The sequence below is a fragment of the Rattus norvegicus genome, chromosome 9 (assembly GCF_036323735.1).
Source record: "Rattus norvegicus strain BN/NHsdMcwi chromosome 9, GRCr8, whole genome shotgun sequence".
Classification (NCBI taxonomy): Eukaryota; Metazoa; Chordata; class Mammalia; order Rodentia; family Muridae; genus Rattus; species Rattus norvegicus.
Window position 1 is genome coordinate 107762775 of NC_086027.1, and position 26026 is coordinate 107788800.

The 26026-nt window shown below is 36.0% G+C and overlaps 1 long non-coding RNA gene across 2 annotated transcripts in view; it reads right to left on the reverse strand.

The window, feature by feature from the left end:
• Positions 1 to 5136: 5136 nt before the first annotated feature.
• Positions 5137 to 26026, reverse strand: part of LOC120094755 (uncharacterized) — a 31010-nt gene continuing 10120 nt past the window's right edge. For both annotated transcript variants that reach the window (XR_010054887.1, XR_005489354.2), the window contains 4 exons: positions 19223 to 19389; positions 18145 to 18280; positions 17490 to 17559; positions 5137 to 5302 (listed from right to left, as the gene is read on the reverse strand). This is a non-coding gene — a long non-coding RNA (uncharacterized LOC120094755). The remainder of the gene's footprint in view (positions 5303 to 17489; positions 17560 to 18144; positions 18281 to 19222; positions 19390 to 26026) is intronic.

Sequence of the window (26026 nt, forward strand, 5' to 3'; positions counted from 1 at the left end):
CCCTGGGAGCCTCATGTCCTGGGTACTGAAAATTAAATTGAAAATCAAATTCCCTGGAAGAATGTTATATGCTTTTAAGAGCTGAAATGTTTCTTCATCCCCAAGACAACAGAATTTTTAAAACATAAATATCAAATTCATTTGTAAGTGGATGCAACAAATGAACCAAGAATATCCATTTTGATAATTTTAATCTAAAATACGCAATGAACTTGCTGGTAAACACTTTGAAATGCTATGGCACACAGTACTCTGGGAAATAAAATGAGTGCTAAGTAATGGTAGCTAGAAAAATCTGTCTCGTTGCTGGTTGCTTGAACCTGATGTCAGCAATCTCAACTACACTTCCTTGTGTGTGTAGTAGTGGTTTTGGAGTGGGTCCCAAAGGCCAAAGCCTAATGACAATGCCTTACCATGATTGCTTTGCTCCTTCCCAGTAGTCAGAAAGCATGCAAGTCTCTGAGTTCAACGCTTTCACCAGGAAGCTCTCTGGCCAGCTTCCATGTTCTATATTATAATCTTTTCTGTCCCGATGCACCATTTTCCGGCTACCTCACTCTGTGTGATTCATCTTACTTTGCTGCTGCATACATGTTGACAGTTCTCTGTTTGTTGTTATAGTATGCAGGGTAGCATGGGGATCATAGGATATTTCCCATGGGCTGACATCGGGGGGTAATGAAATTTGAGTGTATTTTATGATTAGGAGGAATTTCTTCGGATTTAAGAATAATCTCCAAATGCATAAATAGCAGTGATTAATCAAAGTCAGCTTCATTATTTTTCAAACTGTTTCTAATTCATTAAGCTCTTTAGATACTTTACTGTCGTATAATCTTAGAGATGAAAGAAAATTATTATGTACTTTTGTGATCATTAAATATGACACATAAATGACATTGAACGCCACCAGGAAACACTTTTTTCTTCCTACATGAGGAGTCAAAGCTCCTGAAGGTACAAGCCCAAATGAGGTGTAGAGGATGATCATTCTCAAAGCAGGGAGTGCTAATCTTGTAGAAATGCTGTTTCCCTCACATTGTGATTGATGCCACACAGAGTGACTGATGGGAAATTAACCACTTTTTTCATAATGGCCTCGAGCGTTATGGAGAATATGCTGACAAGGTCTTCTCAAGGTACAAACTGGGACAGGAATGCACACGTTGCTATTTCTTTTCCTTTCCTTCAAAACCCAAATAGCTCACTGATTTCTTACACTAACTACATCATCAAAAACTTTCACTGTAGAGGACAAAACATTGATTCTTCTGATGACATAACATTTCTAGTCATGAAATTATCTTATTTCCACTGACACGTTCCATTAATATAATCTGAATTATATGTTTCAAGTGGTGAGTTTCTATAACACAAATGAACTCATCCGCCATTTGCTGGTTTGTTTGGAACTTCTTATGAATCACATGTGTGCACTGCCCATCTATGCTTGCTCTCTGTCATATCATTTGCATTTTACCAGGTTGGCTTGTAAGGACTCATGCAAATTAAAGTGGTTAAACTGCCCTAGCTTTGGCTCATAATGAAATTATAATTTTAAGGGAAATAGTTCCAACTCTAACTACCCCAACAGGCCAAGTAAGCTTGGCCAGTTGTTGAAATGCCAATTACAAAAGAGAAAGGAGATATTTGTTCAGTGGATCACGCTGAGGAATCAGGTATAAGTGTCTGTTGTTTCTAGATCTTTCTCTAGCTAATTAATATGAGATTTTAAATTTAAAAATTTAAAAATGTTTCTATAAAGGTGAAATATATTATATAATATACAGTTCTGGTCCATATGTTCTCCTTTTTCCTATTTTTAATATTGAAAGTAGGCTTATTTTTTCATTCAATATATACTGATGGTAGCATTCCCTCCCCCAAGTCCTCCCAGTTCCTCCTCACCCCTACTTCCACTCAAATCCACACCCTTTCTTTTGCTTTCTTATTGGAAAACCCATGGGTATTTAAAAAAATAGTAATAAATACTAACTGGGATAGAATAGAAGAAACAGAAGGAAAAAATCCAAAGGGAAAGATATAAGAAACACATACAGATATAGAGATACACAGAGAGATCATGTAGAATTAAAAATCAGAAAACATAGTATATAAATAAATGACATGTAAGGAAAAAATATACCTCCAAATATGCTATTGAGTTCATTTATTATTGGCCGTCTACCACTAGCCATGAAACCTGCCAGCCCTTAAGAATGTGTTTTATATTCAGTGATACTCCCTTGGAGAACATGGATTTTTCCTTTGGGACTAGAAAATGAGACAGAGTAAGAATAGGTGAAGGATGCCAAGGAAACATGGCCTTCTAAGCACAGCAGGACCCAGGACTGATGCACACATAAACTTACAGAGACTTAGAGCACGCACAGAGCCTGCAGGGGTCTGGGCCAGATGGGGCTCCCAGCCCTGAGACAGAAGTAAACTTGAGCCTCACCAATAAGCCAGAATCTATTTCCAATCTGTTGATTCTTTATGTCTCAAAATAAATTCCTGAGAATATAAATTATTTTGAGATTATAGCTCTTGCTCCATGGTACAGTTTTCATATTCTCTGAGAAAATGACTCTTTATTCACATATTAAAATGACTGAAAGTATTTGATAACTTTTTAAACCATTCAGGACTTTTTAAATAAACAATCAAAATGTTTACAGGGTCTGTATCTTGAAAGAATACAGGATTGAATTATATTTTGAAATGTCAACATGAAGATTCATGGACATTATTTACAGTAGAGAGGTGACCACTTCCAAGTCCACAGTTGGTGCAACATGTGTTTCCCTTTGAGGGATGAGGCTGACATTTGATGAGAGTACTATGACATAATGCTGGTCATTGCCAGTTGTCTGGATTATCTTGCATGAAAAATAGCATATCCTTTTCTTCATATCTTCATCAACACCTTAATTCAGTTCACATGCAAAGCCAGTGTCCACAGATCTCTGACTCTTTCTACCAATATTACTACTTGAAGTTACTGCATGAAAAAACTTTCATGGAAATCATATGTTTGATTTCCTTCAAGTCAGCACAGAATTTTAATACTTTATTGAAGATGATTGAAAAATATCATTACCGTTACAATCCATAGGAGCAAAAATTTCCAACTATTCTCCCTTATAGCCACAAAATTGTATAATGAAACAAGTGCATAGACATACCTCACTAGCCCATGATCAATTTGACGTACATTAGAAACACTAACAATAAAAGTTCTGAATGCTACTATCCACAGAGTTATCGGTACAGTAATTCTGAAAAAAGGATAGATCCATAAGGCCACCTTTATTCGTCACGGGAAGTTGGAGTATCTCAAAACTTATGTCCTTAAAGTGTTTTAAAAGTCTTTTCTAAACTGTCTATATAAAATGTTGCTTCTAGTTGGCGCATGACTGTGATGGAATATATTGTTCTAGTGATCACAACAGCAGAAATCAAGTATTTCGAAGATTTTATAGCAAATTTACCAATTTTAACATTGGCACCACAAACTAGAAAACAATCCGTGCTTGTGTCTCTTTGATTAGGTTATAGGGTCTCCTGTGTGTTCTCAGATTTGCGGGTGGTAAGATCAGCATTTTTCATTATATGGGACCTTAAGGTGATTTTGCCAAATGTGAAATAAATATACGCCAACATGGTACCAATGTAAATTATTTTATTGGAATTAGTTCATTATAAATTTAATGACTAATAAAAATTAGAAAAGAGTTGTGTTAAACCAAAAACATTACAAAAACAGTATTGGAATAAAAATTGTAGTTATTTCTCCAAATATCTCACTGCTGTGAAAACATTTCCAGCTCACTGACATTGTTCTGATAGGTGTGTGTTTTCCCTGGCAGCATATATCCTGTTACACACTGACAGTGTCAAATTCGTACAATGATTCATTTCTTTAACTCTAAATATTTTAAATCTATATTGGATAAGCTAACAAGAAAATTAAAAAATCTTGGGCTGGAGAGATGGCTCAGCGGTTAAGAGCACCCGACTGCTCTTCCAGAGGTCATGAGTTCAATTCCCAGCAACCACATGGTGGCTCACAACCATCTGTAAAGAGATGTATCTGGTGTATCTGAAGACAGCTACAGTGTACTTATATATAATAAATAAATAAATAAATCTTTAAAAAAAATCTTAAAAATTGTATACACAGAACTAATTGGAAGTGGACATATGGGGTTTAGTAGGAAACAGTTTATATTTCATGATTAATATATTTAGTTTTATTTAATGAATATGTACAGGTTTATAATGAGCTTCATGAGTGTTGTTTGTTCTAACTTTAATCATTTTATAGATACTATTTTGAGTAGGAAATTGAAACCTGGCCTACTGCACTATGAATATTTTCATGTCATATTTATTTTATAAGTTTAGAAACTCAGTTGTTTCCATTTGTAAGTAGTAGAAATATGTAAAGTGGGCATCCCCTCATGCTGGGAGGCCTTGGAAGAAAGAGACAGCCAAACCCATAACCAGGGCCCATGCAGGCACCACTAAGGTGAGTGGATATGTGATGGAGAAATGAAAAAGTGTGAATAAGCAGTGGAAAGAGAGTGTGAGGTTGATTGGCTTCTGTGTTATAGAGAGAGAGGAAGGGGGAGCTATTACAAAGCTGAGGAACAGTCAAATATGAGGAGCTGTCCAGATAGTTGTGTCAGTCTGTGCTTATGTCTGTGGCCTTTATTGCCACCCAAAGATATTCAGATGTCAGTGGTCTGGGTCCAGATCCAGACCACCGAGATATCCTGCTCCAACATTTATTCCATCTATGAACTGCTGGAGCTAGTGAAAGAGAAAGTCCTGAGGATCCAAAACTACAGGATCTCCATGACAGCAGGAACAATGGGATTTTCCAGATGAGTCCCTGTGTGGGAGGATATAGGATTGATAGTGCAGAGGAGGCAAGAGGCATCAAACTAGACCAATGACTCCCATCAATGAACATTTACAACTAAGTCGGCTTAGGAGGGAGGGAGGGAGGTTTCACAAGCAGAGGATGGATATGAAGAGAGACAGGAGATGAAAGCGATTGTGGCCCGTGGTGTGAGATTCACAAAAATTCTAAAATTAAAAAGTAACAAACCGCCCTCCTCAGGCCTCTTCGTACTTGAATCTTTAATTCAGAGTGTACACAGCTAATATGAGTGTCTGAAATAAGGCTGTGGGCTTGCCGGTGGCCGCAGCAAGGGCTCAGGGCATCCCAGGGAGCAGCTACTCAGTCCTGTCTTCGTTTGACTCCAAGATCATGCTGATCCTTTACACCGATTCCCTAGACTCAAAAGAAAACCAAAGGTACGTTATTGACACTAGAACCCCTCTACTTCAAAGAACCACAAAAACTGTTACATTTCACATTTCACAGTGGCCATGTCCACATTTGAGAAGAATAGAAATCACCCATGTAGGCCAGAACAGACGTCCATCAATGCTGCAAGCTTTTAATAGTTTCTCAAAATTTGGCCACCCCTAATCATAAATTTTGTTGCTAGTTAAACACTTTAATTGTGCTACTGTTAGGGATAGTAATGCATCTGACATGTGACACCCAAAAGGGTTTCTACACACTGGTTGAGAACCACTCGTCTGTGCACACCTCACTGGACATCTTACTGTGAGTGAGGGTATTAAGTTTAAATTTCATCCACTCATTTGTTACACAATTGTCCACTGTTGGTTGAATTTAATCTCATTCTGTGGGTTATTTTGTTTCTGTTTGTTTCAAATGGGGTTTCTCTGTGTTGCCCTGGTTGCTGTGGAACTCATTCTGTAGACCAAGGCTGGCCTGGAACTAAAAGTGTGCCAGACTCTGCCTCTGAGGCAGAGGATAAAGGTGAGCACTATGAAGTCCCGTTTGAATATTCTCTTCAAACAGGAAGGTTTAGAATGGGTCATTGTGAAAAGCTCCTATGTCACTTGAACCTTTTACTAAATAAAATTCTTGTAACAACAACAACAACAACAACAAAAGCAAAAACAATAAAAACAGTAAACTGCTGAGCAAAGATGAGATCTCCTTTTTGACCAGCCTGTGAGGGTCTCTGAATCAATGTTACAAAGATTGCTTATGCTCACATTCATTTAATAGAAAAACTGTAGAGCCTCTTACAAACAACAATAGGGTTTGGGGAGATTACTGAGAGGGCAAGAGCTTTCTTGAGTATGTAGGAGAAAGGAACAACTCAGTCAGATATACAGAACTCACCGGCCAGACAATCTTCATCAAATGGTGCTTCTTAGGGCCAGTAAAATGACTGTATCTCAAATATAAGGTGTGGAATGGTTGAAGAAGATGCATAACACCATGTTTTGCTCCTATAGATACATAGATGTGTGACCATTCCCATATGCATACATAATACACACACATATACACTCACACACACCACTCACACACACACTCACACAACACACACAAACACCACACTAACAAACACACACATACAACACACATACACACCACACTAATGAACACACACACACAACACACACACACAAACACACACACACAACACACACACAATTCCATACTAACAAACACACACACACAAACACACACACAACACACACACCACACTGACAATCACACACACCACATACCACACAACACACTAACAAACACACACTCACAAACACACACAAACACATATCACACACACACATACCACACTAACAAACACACATACACACACACACCACACTAACAAACACACACACATACCATACTAACAAACACACACACCACATACACCACACTCACACACACATGCCACACTCACAAACACACAACACACACATACACACACACACACACACACACACAAAATCATCTCCACTCTCATCTGCCCTCAGTCATACTCTATTGGGCATACATGTCACAATCTCTGTCCATTTGTCCTTAAGACTTATGGCTGCAAACCTACCTCACCCTTCACATACAGTGCTGTAGTAGCCGTGAAATGTTAGTTTCTCCTAAAAACACTATTTCATTTCTTTTCCTTTGGTCAAAAACAAAGTTATTGAATTAATGGATCCTGTGGATTTTTTTTATATTTATGAAGGAAATAATCTCAATATTATTTCTCAATATTATTTTTCAGAAATGGCTATATGCTCCAGGGATCTCTTTTCTCTTTGTTCCTCAGTTTTTATTAACAGTGTTTCTTTAAAAGTCAAACTATGGAAATTAGGGCAATGTCTGTCATCCGTTCTGACTTGCATCTACCTGACATTACTGCCTCTTAAATTATTTTACTATTAACAGTATGTTCATATAATTGCGGGAAGTTTACATATTTTAAAAATTGATTGTTTCAATGAACCTGAATATCATTAATCTGAATGCATTATCACTCATAAATAAAAAATGACACTAGTTATTGGCACTATAACTGATGGGAAAATGACTGCCACCTTCAAAAAAGGAACCTTATGTATTAATTTATGGGACTTTTATTTTATAAGATATTTATAGGGGTATTAATTATATAGGTTGATCATACAGAGAAAAATGTTATATGTTTTGTAAAACTACAGTTGGATAGCAAAACTGCCAGGTTTGAAATTATGCAAAATACATAAAGAAACTTGTATCAATGAAAATATATTTATAGTATTAATTTTAATGATCGCAATGGAACAAATAGTAGAGAGACAGTGAACAAACTCATATTTCTGAGTCACCTTTTTTGTACAGTGTTGATGAAGTTGTCAGGGTCACTGAGGACGGTTATCTGTGTACATTATTATTTATTCACCTTGCTTGTTGAGTTCGTGTTCTTTAGAGACCTGCCACATTACTACTTAAGCTGCTTAAAGCACACAAACTCCATTTATAAATTCACGGCCAACCTGAAGATAAATAATCCTTCATCTCATGATAGATACCTTTAATGTTAATTACTCAGATAAAACTAGTGTCATTAAAAAACATGTTATATATTATACTACCAAATCCCTTCATTAAATTCTATTAACACAATTAATAAGCAATTCATCCAGAGAGTAGCTCTCTTTATCACTGGTTTACTTTGAATTACTAAACAATGCCCAGAGTATAGGCCCCATATGAATTTCAAATACCATCTATTTATTTAGCTAATAAACAATTAATCAGCTATAAACAGAGGATAGAACACCTTCTGTGCTTCTGAAAAAGAAAAATATCCATTATTTGACTTTCAAGTCCAATAGAGTTTTCTAGGCTTAACCTCCACCAGTAAAATATTCTAAGGTATAAAAATGGAAAACAAATTCAAAGGTCAACTGAATAATAATCTTTATCTTCTTTGGATATTCTGAGTTAATGAAGCCAGATGTTTGTGCCTTTGTTTCCTTTGCATCTGTGAACCTGAGTGTCATGTGCTACTTTTTAGTCCCTGCTGACAGCTTATCCAGCAGACTAGGAAAAAGTATTATACTTGAACAATTATACTTTCAAGGTGATGCCACATGTAATATCTCGACTTTCTAATTCTTCTCATCATATAGGATTCCTTCATTAAAATACTGTTATTTCTTATACAGACCAAATCAACATTATAGGCGAACACTCTCAAAAAATGTGAGAAACGGTCTGTAGTAGTTGCAATATTTCCATTAGATATGACTTTCTACCCAACAGTGGTTAAATTCTACAGCTTCAGTAAACTCACCCCAACTCCTGAAAGACTCTGTTAAAGTGAATAAACTGGAGACAGAATTTAATGTCCACAATAGCACTTTTACTTTCACAACAAAGAAAACAGATTCTCATTCACCTGACTCCAGTGACTTGCTTTGGACAGTCCTTATATTATCATGGACTCTTTCCAGACTGAAATAATTTACTTGCTGGCATAGTTTTAAGTAGCATATGACACCACTGAGACCAACATACCAACTTAGACAAGAATATTATTGTTATACTGTTGTCTAAAAACCTCTTGCAGTTGTATGTTTAAATTAAATTGAAGCTTAATTTCTATGAAAAGCTAAAATCTATCTATACCCATATAGTCATATCCGTTTTGAAATCATGTATAGAGAAATATACATGATTTGATAATATACCCATTTCTAAAACTCAAACAGCATATAATATAAAACATTTAATATTTAATTGAACAAAACATCTGTTCAATGTAAAGTTAAGTGCCTTCAAGACACTGAAACATTCAGAATATTTAAAAGAAATTTCAAGATTTTTGAACTGTTGAGACAGGGAGCCCAAAACAGGTAACTTCAATTTTGCTTTGAGAACCAACCACATATTTTTTTAGTAGAGTGTGATGTTGTCTTTTGACATTCCTAGTTGTACCAGAAGACTACACTATTTGACCATATGGTCATCCCATCACAATGTCCAAATGAAGAGACAATGTCATGTTACAGCTGATTCCTGTCTCTCACATTTACTCATTCCCACCACAATTAAAATGTGTCACCTGGATGCCATCTGGAGGAGATGTTAAAAGAGCAAGAGAAAAGTTAACTTTTCCCTTGCTATGATAATACAGCATGGCCAAGGCAATGTTAAAGATTCAGAAGGTAAGAATCCAAGGCTGTCACTGTGAATACCATGGAAGCAGGCAGGCTGACATGGCACTAGAGTGCTTAAAGAGAGCTTACATCATGGGATACAACCCAAGGCCCTGTCAGCTAAGTGGGAATTGAAACTTCAAAGCTGGCTCCAAGGGATGCACCTTTTTTAACAAGGCCATATTCCTAATATTTCCCAAACCCTTCACAAAATAGGAACCACGTATTCACAAATATAAGGCCATACAAGTAGTTTTCAATGAAACCATTATAAGCAGCAGTTTTGTACAATGAAAACAAATAAAATTCAGAAGCGGGAGAACAAATATTCCAATATTAGAAACAGACAACATGGAAACAGAGTGTGTGTGTGTGTGTGTGTGTGTGTGTGTGTGTGTGTGTGTTCCAAGGTGTGTATGTTTAGAGTTGCATGTATGATATATGTGTACATGTACGAAACTGCTTATATGTGAATGTATTATATATGATATGTTTATGCATGTGAAAACCAGAAGAACTTTCTTATGTGAGTAGACAGGGCTAGGTAATAACTTCAGGCTATAGTGTTACCTTACATGCTCACATCCTTGGTTTTGATCCCAGCTAATGATAACAAAACCCAAATGAACAACAATAACAAGAAATCTTGTGTCAGGGAATGTAGTTCAGTGAAAGATGATTTGCTTAGCATGTTTAACACCCTGACATCAATTCCTATATACACATAAACCAAAAGGAAGGTTTCTTAAGTGGATACTGGGAACATGAAGGACAAACACACAAACATCTAAGTTTATGCAAATAAAAGGATCGTAGACAGAAACATTAAGTAGTTAGGCTTATAGGCTGATGGCAAAGTAACTTATATTATCAGAAGAGTGCTATCACAACCCCAAATATTGCTTTCTTACAAAAGAGTTTACTACTAGGGAAAGAATAGCTACAAGGTTGTCTTATCATATCTATTCAAAACATCAATTATACTTAAGTGTTAATAATTAAAACAAAAATGTAATCAAATTGCCATATATATATATATATCTCCTTCTGTAGACATTCATAATAGCTTATACATATTCACATTAATACCATTCTAAATCATTTTTTTGAAATTTGATTATTCAATAATCACAGAATGATCACAAGGAATGGTTTTCTACGAAAAAGAAGCAGAGTTCGGGTGCTAAATCAAGACAGAATTGAAGAGTCATGCACACTGCATCCGTAGGGCTGGGAGACTGAATCTGAAGAGATTTGAGGAGTCACTGTGTTCTCTCCTTCAGGGAAAGAAGAGCGTTTAAAAATAGACATATTTCCTTGGGTAGTTTTTATAAGAGTTTCTATGTATGATATTAGAAAATATTAGTTTATAACCATGAGACTTATCATATTTTAATGTCTTATTCTGAGATCTTTTATGTTTTTCAATAATAATTATGAAAATTGATCAATATGAATATAGTTTTATTGCATGTTCCTGATAAATCTACACAATTACATAACTTAACATAAAGAGAAAATTAGTGCATATTTACTTTATACAAGGAGTTCTGATATATATAGACATCAGAACCAAATAACTTTAGGCTGGCCCTTGAGTCATTATTTGTAACTTAAAAATTTTTATAACTTTATTTTATTGTGATATGTTTATACTTAAAGGTTTTTAACATTGAAGGAAACAAATCCTTTCAAACTGGTAACAAAAGATACATTTTATCTTCCAATTACTTCTCTCTTCAACTATTTAGAAGTAGACTTCATTCTTCTTTGCTTTCTGGAGAATATGTTATGGGTATTTTGTATGACAAGGCTTTATCTTGAAAGTATGTGCTTCATACTTAAGGTGAATGTTTGTTGGGCATGACAGTATACACTTTTAAACTCAGCACTCCACAGACAGCTGCAGGAATATCTTTTAGAGTTTACATAATGTGTTCTAGGTGAGCCAAGGTTACCCTGGAATACTATGACCGCCAACAAGAACAAAATAACAGCAAGAAAGATGTACTGTGAAAAACAAAATATATCTCCATTTCTTAAAAGGACTTTCTACTATTAGATATTTGTGAGAGGAAGTCACTTATAAAAACTAACATTGGAAGGCTGGTAAATGTTTGTAGTGGTACAGTACCAATGGACTATGTCCAAGTATACATATGCCTAGAGAAAGATAAAAACAATAAATAAAATGTGGAAGTAGGCCCTTCTGGTTTGAACCAGTGCCCTGAGCAGACCTTGGGGGCTGGCACTGCACCCGATTCCACAAACACCCAGAGGAAGCTCAACTTTCAAGGGCTCTAACACACCCAGTATCACAGATGAGGAGGCCACAACTGCTCCAACACCTGGAGTAACTAGGGTCCTTCCGTGATCCAGCGATGCAGGAATCCCTGCCCAGTCAGGGGCACACATTCCTTTTGGTCTGATCCAGTGCCCTGAGCAGATCTTGGGCGCTGGCTCCACACCCAGTCTCATAATTCCCAGAGAAAGCTCGACTCCTAGGTGCTCTAACAACTGAGGATCATAGTTTGAACCTGCGCCCGCAGCAGACCTGGGATGCTGGCTCTACATCCACTCTTACAACAACCATAGGGAGCCCGACTCCCTGGTGCTCTGAAATGCCCAGGATCACAGGATCACAGAGAAAGCTCAACTCCCAGGAGATCTGAGTCAACCAGGAGCACTGGAGCTCTGATACACTCACGATCACAGTCGAGGCCACAACATCTTTCCCAACACCCAGCATAACTAGGATCCCCACAGAAACTAGGGAAACAAACAGGGCCAACCAGAGTCTGCGGTTCCTTCCAGCTTGCATGTGTGCCTGGAGTAAACCCAAGGTTCTGGCTCCCGACCCATTCCTGCAAACCCTGACCAGGCAGAATGATATTTGCATCACACACCCCCTGAACAGATTGATCAAATCTTTAAAATCTTTTTAATAGCTGTGCTTAATTCATTGACTTTATGTGCAAGAATAATTACTGGCAATAAAAAGCTGACACTCTTCTAAGACTCTTCTAATCATCAAAAACAACAGTAGAAATTATATTAGACAAGGAAAAAATGTGGGAGACACATTGCACAAAACGTGTCTGTAAACTCTCTAAATTATTAAGAAAATGCTAAAAGAAAATATAGCTGGGGGAGGGGTGCAAACATAGAAAAAAGCAAGCAAGAAACAATGAATATGAAAAGACAAAATAACCATGTTTTAAGAAATAATGTAACTTTCTGTTTATCAGTCAAAGTTCTAGAGCCTGACAGTCAGTGTCTACTTTGACAGAGTCATAGAAAAGATGTTGTCTTCCAAGGCTCTAATTACCTAACATATAAAATCAAAGTAAGAAAAAAATATACCTCAAATTGCTTTAGTGATGATTAAATGTGTGTTGATGATTAAACCCTTAAAAGAGTGTTGCTTTTTTATCAGTAATTATTCTTGCACATAAAGTTAATGAATTAAACACAGCTATTAAAAATAATTTTTAAAGTCAAATACTATTTAAAAGATTTTAAAGGATTATATATTTTTTTTAAAAAAGTGATAATAATCAGAAAGGGAAAATGGATCAGAAACTAGAAATAAACTCAATAAAAATGAAGACCAGTAAGACTTCATCAAATCTCAGAGCAGATTAAATGGAGGCCTAGGGGAACCCTAACCTAGAGTTATAAAAGGTAATGTTTAAAATGAGGTGGCATTTCATGCAGAAAAACTGCAAAGGACATGAGTCACTCAGATCAAGGACATCAACTATAGTGATATGAATTGACTTCACACTACTGCCTCACAGCAGGTAAACGATGCAAACTGAAGCTGATCTGTTTATACTGTCTTAACTTCGAGATGCTCTTGAAAGGTTTGGATATTTCTCTTAATAATGGCTCTCTATTGTCTGAAGAACTTTCCAGTAGCCTAAGTTATTCAGTTTCTTTCATATCTAGAGCCATCCTTGATCCTGATATACTGACTGAATAACTTTTTTCTAAATTGTTTACATTGACTTTGATCCCATGGGAGCTACTGAAAATGAACCAAATGACCAAGTCGGAGAAGATGAGAGATGTAAACAAGTTAAATGCTTAATTAGGTTACTTACATATGTTAAAATTTACACCTAGTTAGCTAAACATATTCTCATACTTCTTACATTTATTGAAACAGAAGCAGTTCAGTGAGTTCAGATTATTCATGGTAAATCTGTTCCTATAAAAGATGCCATGATTTTATTGAGACAATGCTAACTACCATATGTAACAATAACAAAAACCATATTTTACCTGAAAAGGGGATAGTAATTGTGTTATTTTTATTTCAACCTTATTATAACAATTTACATATAATGTGTTGAGACTCAAAGGCATGTAAGAAATACATGATAATGTTGCTCACAATTTTGAATATCCACGACCAGAAATTATTTCATTAGGAAAAAAAAATGTGTTGTGTCAGGACAGTTCACTTACTTATCTTTAGGAGGACTACTCTCCTTCTCAGCAGTTTTTATTTGCCCATAGCCCTTCATCAAGGAGTTCCATCCCATTTCAATTTCCTCAATCAATTTGACCTATCAACAGTTGTTATTTGGCAGCCATCTTGTGGAGATTGCCTGGCTGTCGCTTCTGTATCAAATCTGGAGGGTACAATATTGCATCAGACTTCTCAGGATCCTAAATTTTACAATCTTTCGGTTATGTTCACTGAACTATGATTGTGTAGGAATTCTATTGTACATGACCTAATTTGGATTAGAAAACATTAAAAGTTGCTCTCTGTATTTTGATTCATGTGGCTTTCTGTAAGGGCTGTCCTTTGGGAGAAAATAAGCTTCTCTCATGAGGGGTGAAAGTTCTATTCAATTGTGAATACAGAGACCTGTATTTATAATGCATTTAAGAATTTTGCTGGCTTAAGACAGCAGCAATAATTGTAAGTTATCCTCAGATGTTTGTGACCTCACTAGTGATGTGTGCTTGGCTGAATTTACAGTACCAGTCATGATTTCCCTCCTGTTGAGTAGTCCTTAAGTCCAGTTAGACAGCTGCTGTTTGTCACCATGCTATGAGCGCCATTATTGAACCCTTAGGCCTCTCTTGTCATGCTGATCATTGCTATGCTCCTGGTGCCACAGCTGGGATCAACTACTGAATGCTTTCTTCCTTTGGTAGCTTACATAGCACCATCCTGTATTATGAAAGCTCACCCTCAGAGATGAGACTCTGGGTGAGGTCTTACATAATTCCTTTGAGCCTACAGTCAAAGCACATGTAGTCTTAAGCATCAAAGGAAGACAAGAGAATCTTGAAAAAATATATATGCATATATACATACATATCCACATATATATATATCAATATATATACATATATATATATATATTTGTTTCATATATGTTGGTTTATTCTTATTAAGCTAGGCTTTTTTGCTAAATTGAATTCAGCAACATAGATGTTCTGATGAGGGGCCAAAGGTCCTTAATCCCTGTGACTGGAATACAAACATAGGTTTAGTACACACATTTAATTCGAAACAGTGGAAGTAATGTTAGTTTATAGAAGGAAGCAGTGATGTTTAAAAGTGACATCTAATTGGAGGGCGGTACATTGAGTTCAGTCAGTTGACTTTGGTGCTGTTCCAATTTAAGTGAGTTCAGGGTCAGTGCAGCAAGTTCAGTGCAATAGAGTTGAGTTTCTTCGTGAGTTTAGATCATGCAGTTGAGGCTTTTTTATCAGGACAGTGTTATGGCAACAAGTTACAGATGGAAGCAGAATGAGCCAGCGAGTAAGAAAGAGGCAGATGATTAGAGCAGATTACTAGAGCTAGTCTAAGGCCAAGCAGAGCAATACAGCCATGAGCTGAGAGACGCCAGTGTGAATCAGTCAGCTTGGAAAGACGTGTGAGCCAAATAGCTGAATTGGACCAGTCATCTACAGTTCAGTGCAGCTGAAAGGTGTGAGATTATCTAGAAATAATCCTTCTATTTGACAGTTATATCAGGTGAATAAAAGATACTTTTCCAAAATTGAATTACAAAATATCACATTGAACTGTAAAATATTATTGATTAATACATAATACATAAAACACTCATCTTCACATATATGAAAAGGACACTCAGTAATTAGATAAAATTCCCCTCTATATCAACATGACATATGATATATATTTTACTTTTTTGAAACTGCATTCCATAATGGACATGTCATGTTTGTTGAAATTTGAAAACAAAGACTGAATACTTCTATAATTCTGATAATTCTATCTTTTCTGGTAATCTTCATCTTTTATTCAACTTATTGTAGGAATCATATTCTAATGATTAAAATACTCATATACAATTGACTTCATTTAGAGATAGATTTGACTAGCTACACTTGAGAAAGTAGATTGCTCTAATTATAAATATTTTTAGCATAGAACCACAGAACTCTTTGCTACAGCAGGTCAGCCATCAAATCAAATGAACTCTACCTAACTCTAAAACCAGCTGTGAAATGTAAAGGATGATAGACTCAACTTTTTGTTCTGGCCTCCATAGACTTGTAGTCATAACATAATACAGAAAAAAAATGCAGTCTAACAACAAAAGTTACCAAAGTCAATAACAGCCCCAAACATGTTTAAAGGTTCAAAGTTCAAAGTCTCTTCTGAGATTCATGCAAACTCTTTACTGTAATCACTGATAAAATTTAAAAAAATAAAGCATGTATTTTCAACATACAATAAAATAGGATAGACAACACCATTCCAAAATGAAGGAAAGAAAACATAAGAAGGAAATACTTACTGAATCAATGCAAGACTAAAAACAAGCTGGGCAACCTCCAAACTCTATTTGATGTTGAAATGCTTCTCAGATCTCTAAGAATTTTCAGCTTTGTTGACTGAAACACACGTCTTTCCTTTGTACTGGCACCATTCCCTGTTAACAGCTCTCTTCAGCAGATATCCCATTGATCTAGCATCTCCAACATTTTGGGGTACAGAAATCAATCCAGTTTCACCTTCACAGCTTTACACATGGCCTCTCTCCTATATTCAGGGACAACACTGCTATACAGCTGGCCTCAGCTGCTTTCTTCAGTCCTAGAGGGAAATTCCTTAACCCCTTTATTCTATCCTTGATTATAAAGCCTGAACCATGAGGCTGAAGCCGCCAAATTCTGCTGATTGCTAGGACTGGAACATGGACCCCCTCGATCAACAACATCTTCACAAACTTTCTGTTTGCATTATTTCCTTCAGTGCCTAAGATTGGCTGTCCTGAAACTAGCTCTGTAGACATTCCTGGCCTTAAACTCAGAAATCTACATGCTTCTGTCTCCTGAGTTCTGAATTAAAGACATGTACCACCATGCCTGGACCTAAGCTTTTCATTAATTTCTTTCACAAGACGGAAGCTTAGCTGGGTGGAATCTTGCCCTTTGGTCACGATTTCCTTAATTACATTTAATATCTGCACTCTATTTATTTGAACAGTGTAAGTGGAACCAGACTTCTGGTTTAGGATTGAGGTTACATGTTGAAATCCCAGATAAATATAGAAAAGTAAACAGAATAATCAACATATCTATAAACAAGTAGTTCATAAGGCTACCCAGCAGGGAAAACGTTGTCCAACTAAACAACAAATGGAGCATAGTATAAAAGGCCAGAGCAAAAGGATTTAACTTGAAACTTGATATGCCATTAACATATTTGTTTTCATGGGAGAGTAGAAATTTCTAAGTTATATTATGTTTTAATGTTAGAATTCTGAAGGAACATGATGATACAAAGGGCGAGGGTGGAATAAAGGAAGGGATTACTCACTGGGAGGAAGTGAGAGGGCAAGGAGGAGAATAGAATAGAGGGAGAGAAAAATAACACTACATATCTTCTGAAAAAGACCTGAAAACCATTAATTCAGATTCCCCCTATAATATAAACATACCTGATTACAAAAAGAATTGAAAGGTGGTTTCTCTTCATTGACTGATAGCATCCTTGCTAGACAACACAGGCTGAAAAATAAAAAGCTTAATGTTGTACAATTTGAGAAACCTCTGGACACCAACATCCCATAGATCCCCTTAATCTAGAGGCTTTGGTCATCCCTCTTGGTTACCATCTAGAACTTGGCAGTCAGCTCATACTGCTGAAGTTGCCTCATACTTGATTTGTAGGAACTTGAGAAAAGTAGGTCATATTAGCTTGGAAGCTTTACCCAGATGTAAGAGTGGTAGGGATATTTTATTAGTAGCTAACAACTTTCTGCTTGGAGTTGAAGCCTATTCAGTAAGATGCACCTTGTTACTGGCATTGACTAGAGCTAAGAACGCGTGGTCAGACATGTCACTCTACATCAATTACTTTGCTTAAAGAATGTAGTATTAAAGTGAATTACACAAATTTAATCATTATACCTGTAGAGTAGTGCACATCTCAGGTCTTAACACAGAAGCTTCTTGATTTAGTAACGATCCAGTAAATAAGAGTATTTTATATTAATGGAATCCATCTGGGAACTCAGAAAATATCTGGCATTTACATATCTACTTTTTGCCATGACAGTAAATGCCTTAAAACCATAAACTGCCTCTTTTTACCTAGATCCGCTGCGGGGAGCCATGGAGAAGGCCTTTCACCTACGTAGCTGCTGCCTCATCTCCGGTAAAATGCCTCTCTGTGATCCCAGATCTCAGCTCTTCTGTGATATCCAACAGCGCTTGGGTGTCCAAGAGCCTGAGAACCAGACAGCCCCAGCCTTATTGTCCACCCGGGGACCCCAAGTCAGCTCTGGCTGTCCCACACCTTAGACTGCACTTCCCCAACTCCTGAGCGGTATCTGGGGACTCCCCTACCACCCATCACTTGCCAAGTGACAGCCGGGTAAGTGCAGTCAATTCTCCGTGTCCCGCCTCCCCAGATGTCATGCCCTGTGGCTGAACTGAGCGGGCACAAGACCCCATAACCCTTCATTAAAGTACTTTGTATCAGGGTTTTAGTGAAACATAATAGCTAGTTAGTTTGTTAATTAATTAATTAATTAATTAATAATATTTTAAAGGGATATTGTTACTTTGTCTCTGTGATATTTGTATCTAACTAGAAAAGCATATCATACAATTGACTAGAGTTGGTTTTGAAGACACTTTATAAGTTCCTTCTATGCTATATTTGTGGGTTAATATTAATTTCATTAAAGATAATTACACTTAGTGTTTCCATCAAATGTCCTGATGTATACGTGAAGGAAAAATGTTTAGAAAGAATGCAAAGTTTTTACTACAAGCTACTTTGATATAAATCTGACAGAACATTACATCCAAAAAATGCAAGATTGAGTATTTCAGCTTATAATAGAGGCAAAGCAACTTAAATCTACCCTGTGATTAAATTCAGGTAGCAAAACCTCTTTGCTCAGAGTTCATTGATATAATTGGATATGGTTTTAAAACATCACCCTGAATAATTTTATATAATGAAGGAATAGGTGTAATAAAAATGTCAAACATTAAACAGCTGAATCATTTTCTACACCGTTTGATCTTTAAAATACCAATATTGTATTGTGGCATTAAATATTCTAAAGATTCTTCCACAATGATAGAACATTCAGGCTATTCAAGATACTTCAAACATCACCCAAGCGAGCCCAATGAAATCTGGGAAGGTGAGGTTTACCTTCTGAGAATCTTCTCCCACAGCAAAAGTAGGAGCATTATTCTCCCTTTGGGCTGGTATGACTTGGTGTGGTCTAGAGGACTTGTAACTACTGAAATATATCTCATGGGCACACATCTCAGATGTCTTCTTTGCTTTGTCCATGGTTGTACTGCTGTATTCTCACTCTGGAATTTGAAGATGAGGAGGCATTTTTCAAAGCCAGGGACTCCCCTTGTCCAGTGGTGCTTTTGCTCATCCTATGTGGTACTGTTTGGTCTGGCTGCAAGGCTATTTCCCATTTATCATCCTTCCCCTCATTCTAGGGGCACTGTCATCCTCAAACAGCATTCACAACAAAATGTTTTAGTATATTTCATAGCAAGGATTCCAATGAAAGTTATATCTCCATTCTCTTACACATATGAGTAACTTTTATTTAAGAGAATAATGCTCTTACAATAAATAAATAAATAAATAAATAAATAAATAAGTAAATAAGTAAATAATAAATAAATAAGAGAAAGGTGGTTTTACTTGTACCACATATTATCTTATATTCTGCTTTTAATATGTAGCATTCAATAATACCATGAAGTGAACTCATGTTTTTAAAAATTAAAATTCTTGTTTTTATGAATATGCTCATGTTTAAATAAGTCTCGCCTGTTTAAACATATATTTGCTAGTTAGTTGACCATACAAATGTAATATTATGAAAGTAAATTAGTAAATGTTTGTGAGTGTATTTTTTGTACATTTTATTGGGAGAGAAAGATGGCTCAGAGGATTCATGGGTGAGGACCAGAGTTAGGATCCACAGAATATAGATGCAAGCCACACAGTCAGAAAGCTGGACTTCACACTGACAGGGATAGGAAGTGGTGCTCTCTCCAAGCAGAAATAGTGACTGTTCTGGAAAGGTTTCAGAGAATAGCATTTTCTGACTATATAAATAGTGAGAAAAAGAGAGTGATCTACAGTGTTTGTATTTAAAAACTAGTAGTATAGCACCTTCTCAATGAAGAATTCTGGATATAAAGTGGGGATTTCTTTAATCGAAAATGACACATTTATTCACCAGATGTGATTATCATCTTGGCAGCTTACTGTTGAATAAACTCACCATTTCCAGTTCTCTTAGAACTTTGTCTGGTTCAGCTTAGCTCTTCTGGCTCAAACCCCTCTCCAAGCTGGCTGATTTAAACTGGCTTCTCTCAGCTTCCCACTGAATCACTCATCTCAGCCTCGAATTAACTCTGTCATAATCATCTGGCTCCTTCTAATTCTCTGACTTCAATGGCCTCTGCTTACCTGCAGGGCACAGACTGCACAAACTGAACATGACTCAAGAATGAAGCCAACTGAATTCAACTGCACTGTATGAACTGAGCTGCCCTCTAATCCTGACTCATTCTGCCTGCTCTCAAGTAGCTTCTCTTTCCTGTGGGTTCTCTTGAAGTTGAGCATATCATATTTGTCACTCATTTTGTCAAATAGTCTGTGATTCATCACTTTGTCTGCACCTCAATTAGAATTAACTTACAACATGGCTGCTTCCTTCTACAAACTAGCTTTACCTTCCTTGTTTGATATTAAAGGTATATACTAAGGGCATGTCTACAATGCAGCTTAATCATACTATAGTCCTGGGCATGTCTGCATTCTGACCAGATCATATAGACCTAGAAGGTCAAACGATGTTATCCCTTGCCAGAGCAGCTGTTGTTGTTGAATTAAAATTCCCCAACAATCAATTACTACTAACAAGGTTAATAATGTCCTACAAAATTCTCTCATTTCGTATATCTACTTTTTGTGAATTTTTTAATACAAGGGATTATGAGCAACTGCAACTTTATGAAGGTATATAGCTTATTAATAATTTCATCAAAAGAGACATCTGATATCATTTTGGATTAGTAGATCAAAGTGCCTTTCTATGTACAGGGATATGTGAAAATTGTCTCTAGAAGGCAGAATATCACTTTTAGTATTTCTCGTTGCAAGATGATTACAAAGAAAATAGAATAGTATTTGCTCGCATGATTATAATATATTGTGGCAATAAGGTGGCATATGAAGTGTAGAGAAATTTCAATCCAGCAATGTGGCTGCTCTGGCTAGGAATCATATGCAAATACCTTGTTGGTCTGTGTGATCCAGCTAGAATGACATACTTTTAGTCTCTTAGTCCCTCTTGCTAGAATATACACATTCCCCTAGTACAAATCTTTAGTCCCAAACAATGAAGGAAAAGGAAATTTGCAGAAGAAAGCGCCAATTTTTAAAAGTGATGTCTAATGGAGAGGCACATAAAGTGAAGAATCACAGAAAGACTTGACAGAATGAGTCATAGATAGGATATGTGCAACTTTCATGATAACTGTGAGGAATGAGAGACTACTTTAGAGCACAGTGCAGAGAGAGAGAGAGAGAGAGAGAGAGAGAGAGAGGGGGGGGGGGTAACAAAGACAGATAGTTATGCTGGTAAAGCTTTATAAAAACAGGCTGTAGGTGAAGACAAAATGAGCCTGAATGAGCAAGAAAATTGGAACAAATTACCAATTAGACTGTGGCCAACCAGAGCAATTCAGTGAGAAGCCTAAAGAAGCCAGTTTGAGTCAGTCATTTTGGACAGGAGTTTGAGCTAGAATAGCAGAGTTGAACCAAGCAGTCAGAGTTGTTGAATCAGAAAGAATTGGAAGGTGTAAGCTTTTTCAGTAGTAATCCTCCAAAAGGAGAATTACATCTATCTCATAAATGCTACATTTAAAATGAGAGACGATTTTTCACTGTGAGTTATATAGCTAAAGATTCAGGAACCTAAGGAGAATCTTAATAATAAGACAACATATTGTGTTTGCTATTATAGCACTGAAGATCATTTAACCAAGAAGCCATAGTTATTTAAAATTAGTCACTCTAGCAAGATAAGAACAAACAAACAAACAAACAACAAGAACAAAAAAATAGCCTGATTTTTTCTTTCCCTTCTTCTTGTATTTAAATCTCCTACTTATCACTTATACTAAAAGAATATGAAAATGCAGAGTTTTATTTTTTGGGGGGCGATACTTTTGCAAATGAGTTATAGGTTTTGTATCTTGATGATGGAAAGGAAATATGGAAGAAGAATGTTAACTGAGTGATAAGAAACCAAACACAACAAAACAATCCCCCAAACCTCCTAATAAATCTTGGAGTACAAAACAAAAGACCATAACCACTTACTTTTTCTTCCCAAAAGATTATTGTTATTTTATACAAATCAAAATTTGTCCCTAACTATGAGAAGGTGTGACCAATGTTATCAGTCACCCAATCTATCTTCTAACACCGTCAATCACTGTTTCAGTGTCACTGCCATCGATAATGACAGTATCTTGTTTTAACCTCTATTATGTCAATACATTAACTTCAAAAGTTGAATTTCTTTATAGTCTCACTCAGAAAATAAGAATCATGTAAATAGAGTCTACTCTATAAGCTGAGATCAATAGAATTTAATTTACAAAATTTGGTGTTCCAGAGAACTTCAGGAGCAAATACAAGCAGATAAGGTCCTTTAATGATGAGTAACTATAAGAAATTCCCTCACACAGTATAGTGGAAAGGCTGAGGTGAGTGATATAAACCAGAGAGTATTTTTCTAACAGTCTCTGCTGCTGAGTCTTTACAGGCTCAACAGAAAGCAGTGAGATTACTTTTAGGTGCTCTCTTTTCAAGAGCCCTAACTAGTGATAGCCAAGCCTGTTGCTACTCCCACTATTATTGCTGCTTTCCAAGATCAGTAAGCTGTTTCTATAACTCTCATCATTGCCCAAGACACTGTGGGATGCTATCAAATATTTCATAACTCCTGCCAACTTCTAATATCCTATTACTGTCTCACAGGAACACAGGTTTACAGGAAGTCATCTAGAATAAGAATCTGGGAAATTCTATTTGCATCGTCATAGATGAAATGAACCTTGGGTTAAATGGAATTCTATAATGATAAAACCTCAGATGATCTTATAGGTGAAGATAGGCCAAAAAGAAATCTTGCACATGCATACACCACACACACACACACACACACACACACACACACACACACACACACACACACACACACCATATATACCTCATGGAAAGATGTCAAAAGAGAAGATACCAAGATATTGAAGGTATTATTTTGATTTTTAACTTATATAAAACTGGTCTGAATAAGAAAACCAAGCAATTATGGCACAAAATGAAATCTGTGGTAAGAAAAGACACTGGAATACTCTTCCAAATTTGCATATCAGTAAATGAGATTCACTAGAGAAGAGTAAAATCCAAGAAGAAAGCATGGAAAGGAACCAGCTGCATAGCTTCATGAGAACAGTTTTATAAAGTAACAAACATACATTTAAATATCTGATCATGCAAAGGAAAATGTGGCTAAAATGTAATGAACAGCCAGGTGGATATGGAGGTCACTATTTACTTTCATATAGCTTCTTTGAAAGAGTGACGGTGGCAATTGGATAAAACTTAGTAATAATAAAATTAATGAAACTGGGTTTGCACATATATTATTTATTGGTGCAATTTTGTTTGAAAGAAAAAAATATCTGACAAGATGAGTACGATAAAAATCTAAGGAAAACTGTATTACTGCTGTTTCTATTTTTAAGGTGGAAAATAATATAGGGTATATGACCTAAAGCACACAAAAATGTAGAAAGTACTACTGATATAGAAAAGGGGAGAGAAAAATTTTACATGGTAAGAGTGTGCCTCATTCACATGAGGTAGGAGACAAAATGTAAAGAATTAGTTTATTCTAGGTATAAGTAAAAATAATAAATGAATAAATTGATAAACTAATTGAAAATGAATGTGTGTTCAATATCACAAAAGTATAACTGTATTGGAGAAATAAGAAGATAATCTTGTGGTTGATTTTGTTCCACATAGTGAGAAAACAAAAACAAACAAAGAAAAACAAGTGTAAGAGAGAACAGAATGCTTTCATAGTGACGATAAGAATAGATTGACCCCAGATCTTAGTCTTCTCATCACCTGACTTGCATTATCATAGTGTCCTTGATGTTTCTAATTACCATAAGGTATGGAAGGGAACAGCATCAGAAATTACTCTAGTAGTACTGGGAAGTAATGAGAACATAGTACCAAACAAACAGCTAAAACCAAAATATCCCTTCATGATGTCTGTCAACAGAGCACAAGCACTATGGTGATTTCAGTGCTCACTACAAAACACCAACTGTTTTCAGTAACTACTGGTGGAAAGAAATGGAATTAATAAGCCTTTATGTGGAGACTGGAAATGGAGAATTTGAGACCTTGTTGAGATTAAAAATAAACTTGTGAATTTCACTTAGGAAAATGTGATTACTGAGTAACTAGAATATCAAAAAAGAAACTGAGTTTTAAGAATCGTGAAAGGTCTAAATGGAGGGATGTTTCAACATGAAATTAAGACATGGGAGGGGTTACATTTGTTATAATGACAAGAATTAGGGCATCACCCTAGAAGTTCAATGTAGAAGTAAGGGAAGTGAAGACAAGGAAAGGGAGATCTGGGATGCTGGTGGATCATTCATAAAGGTACTGACTTTGACATATGATAACACATGTCATGCTAGAATATAAGCCAGAGATCCAGATATTAAAGTTGTTCTTGAGAAAGGAAAGATGATTAAAATGGTAGGTGAGGCTGGCAGAGGGGTACAAATCAAACCTTCTGCTTTGATGGAGTGCTAAGTTGGGAGTTTGGCAGGGAGTCGATGTAAGATGATTATAGCAAGTAGCTGTATAAAGGTTTGATTATTTCAAATGAGAAAATGAAGCTGCCTGTAAGGACCATCAAAAAAAGGGGCATGCCAGAAGAGATACACATTTAAGTTACAAAAGGAAGGTGAACAATTGCTTGGAGACTATTCTGGCACATGCTGTGAAGTCTGTGTCCATGATGCCACAGCATAACTGCTGTGGATAAAATGGGAGGATTTATGAATTGGAGATGGGAAGAATAATAGTGAAATGTCAATTTTATCAAAACTAGCTCTTTTGAATTTTCTGGGGAAAATTCTTATTTAAATCCCTTCTTGGAACTGATGCCCTCTGAATTTACAGGCAGTGTGATGACAAAGAGGAGGTGGGCTAAAGGGATACAGATTTTGATCTTATAAGATATACACATCCAATTATTTTGAAGATATTAAGAATCCTGCAATGCCCTTGGAAAAACACAAGAAAACTTTGAGGGCCAAGACCATTATTGAAGCAATAGAAAAATGAGAAGATTTCAATACTATTAATTGTTTCACACCATGAATGATTGCAATTGTTCCAAAAATGATCCTTTTTATAAATGTGTAGTAAACCCTAGTAAGACATTTTAATATGGAACAAAAATTACCAAATATATAGCAGCTAAATTATATAATAGTCTTTTTAAATGCTGTTATGTAGTCTTCAGATTTATCTAAATTAATGGTATACCTCATGTGGACTAGCTATAAAATAAGTATAGGTTATTGAAAACACACACATCATATATATGAATATATGTATTTCTTTTATGGAAAATAGTTTTCTTAAATAATATACTGTAATTATATTTTTCTACTATTCCTAGCTCTTCCCCAGATCCCCTCCATCTAGACCAATAACTTTCTGTCATAAAAAGTACAAATGTAATATGATATATTTTAATAAATATATATAAGACAGAACCTAAAGCAAAAAAAAAAACACATTACAACAGAACAAAACAAAGAGAAGAAAAAGGTCCAAGGAGAAGGCAAAGGAAACAGAGAGACAAAC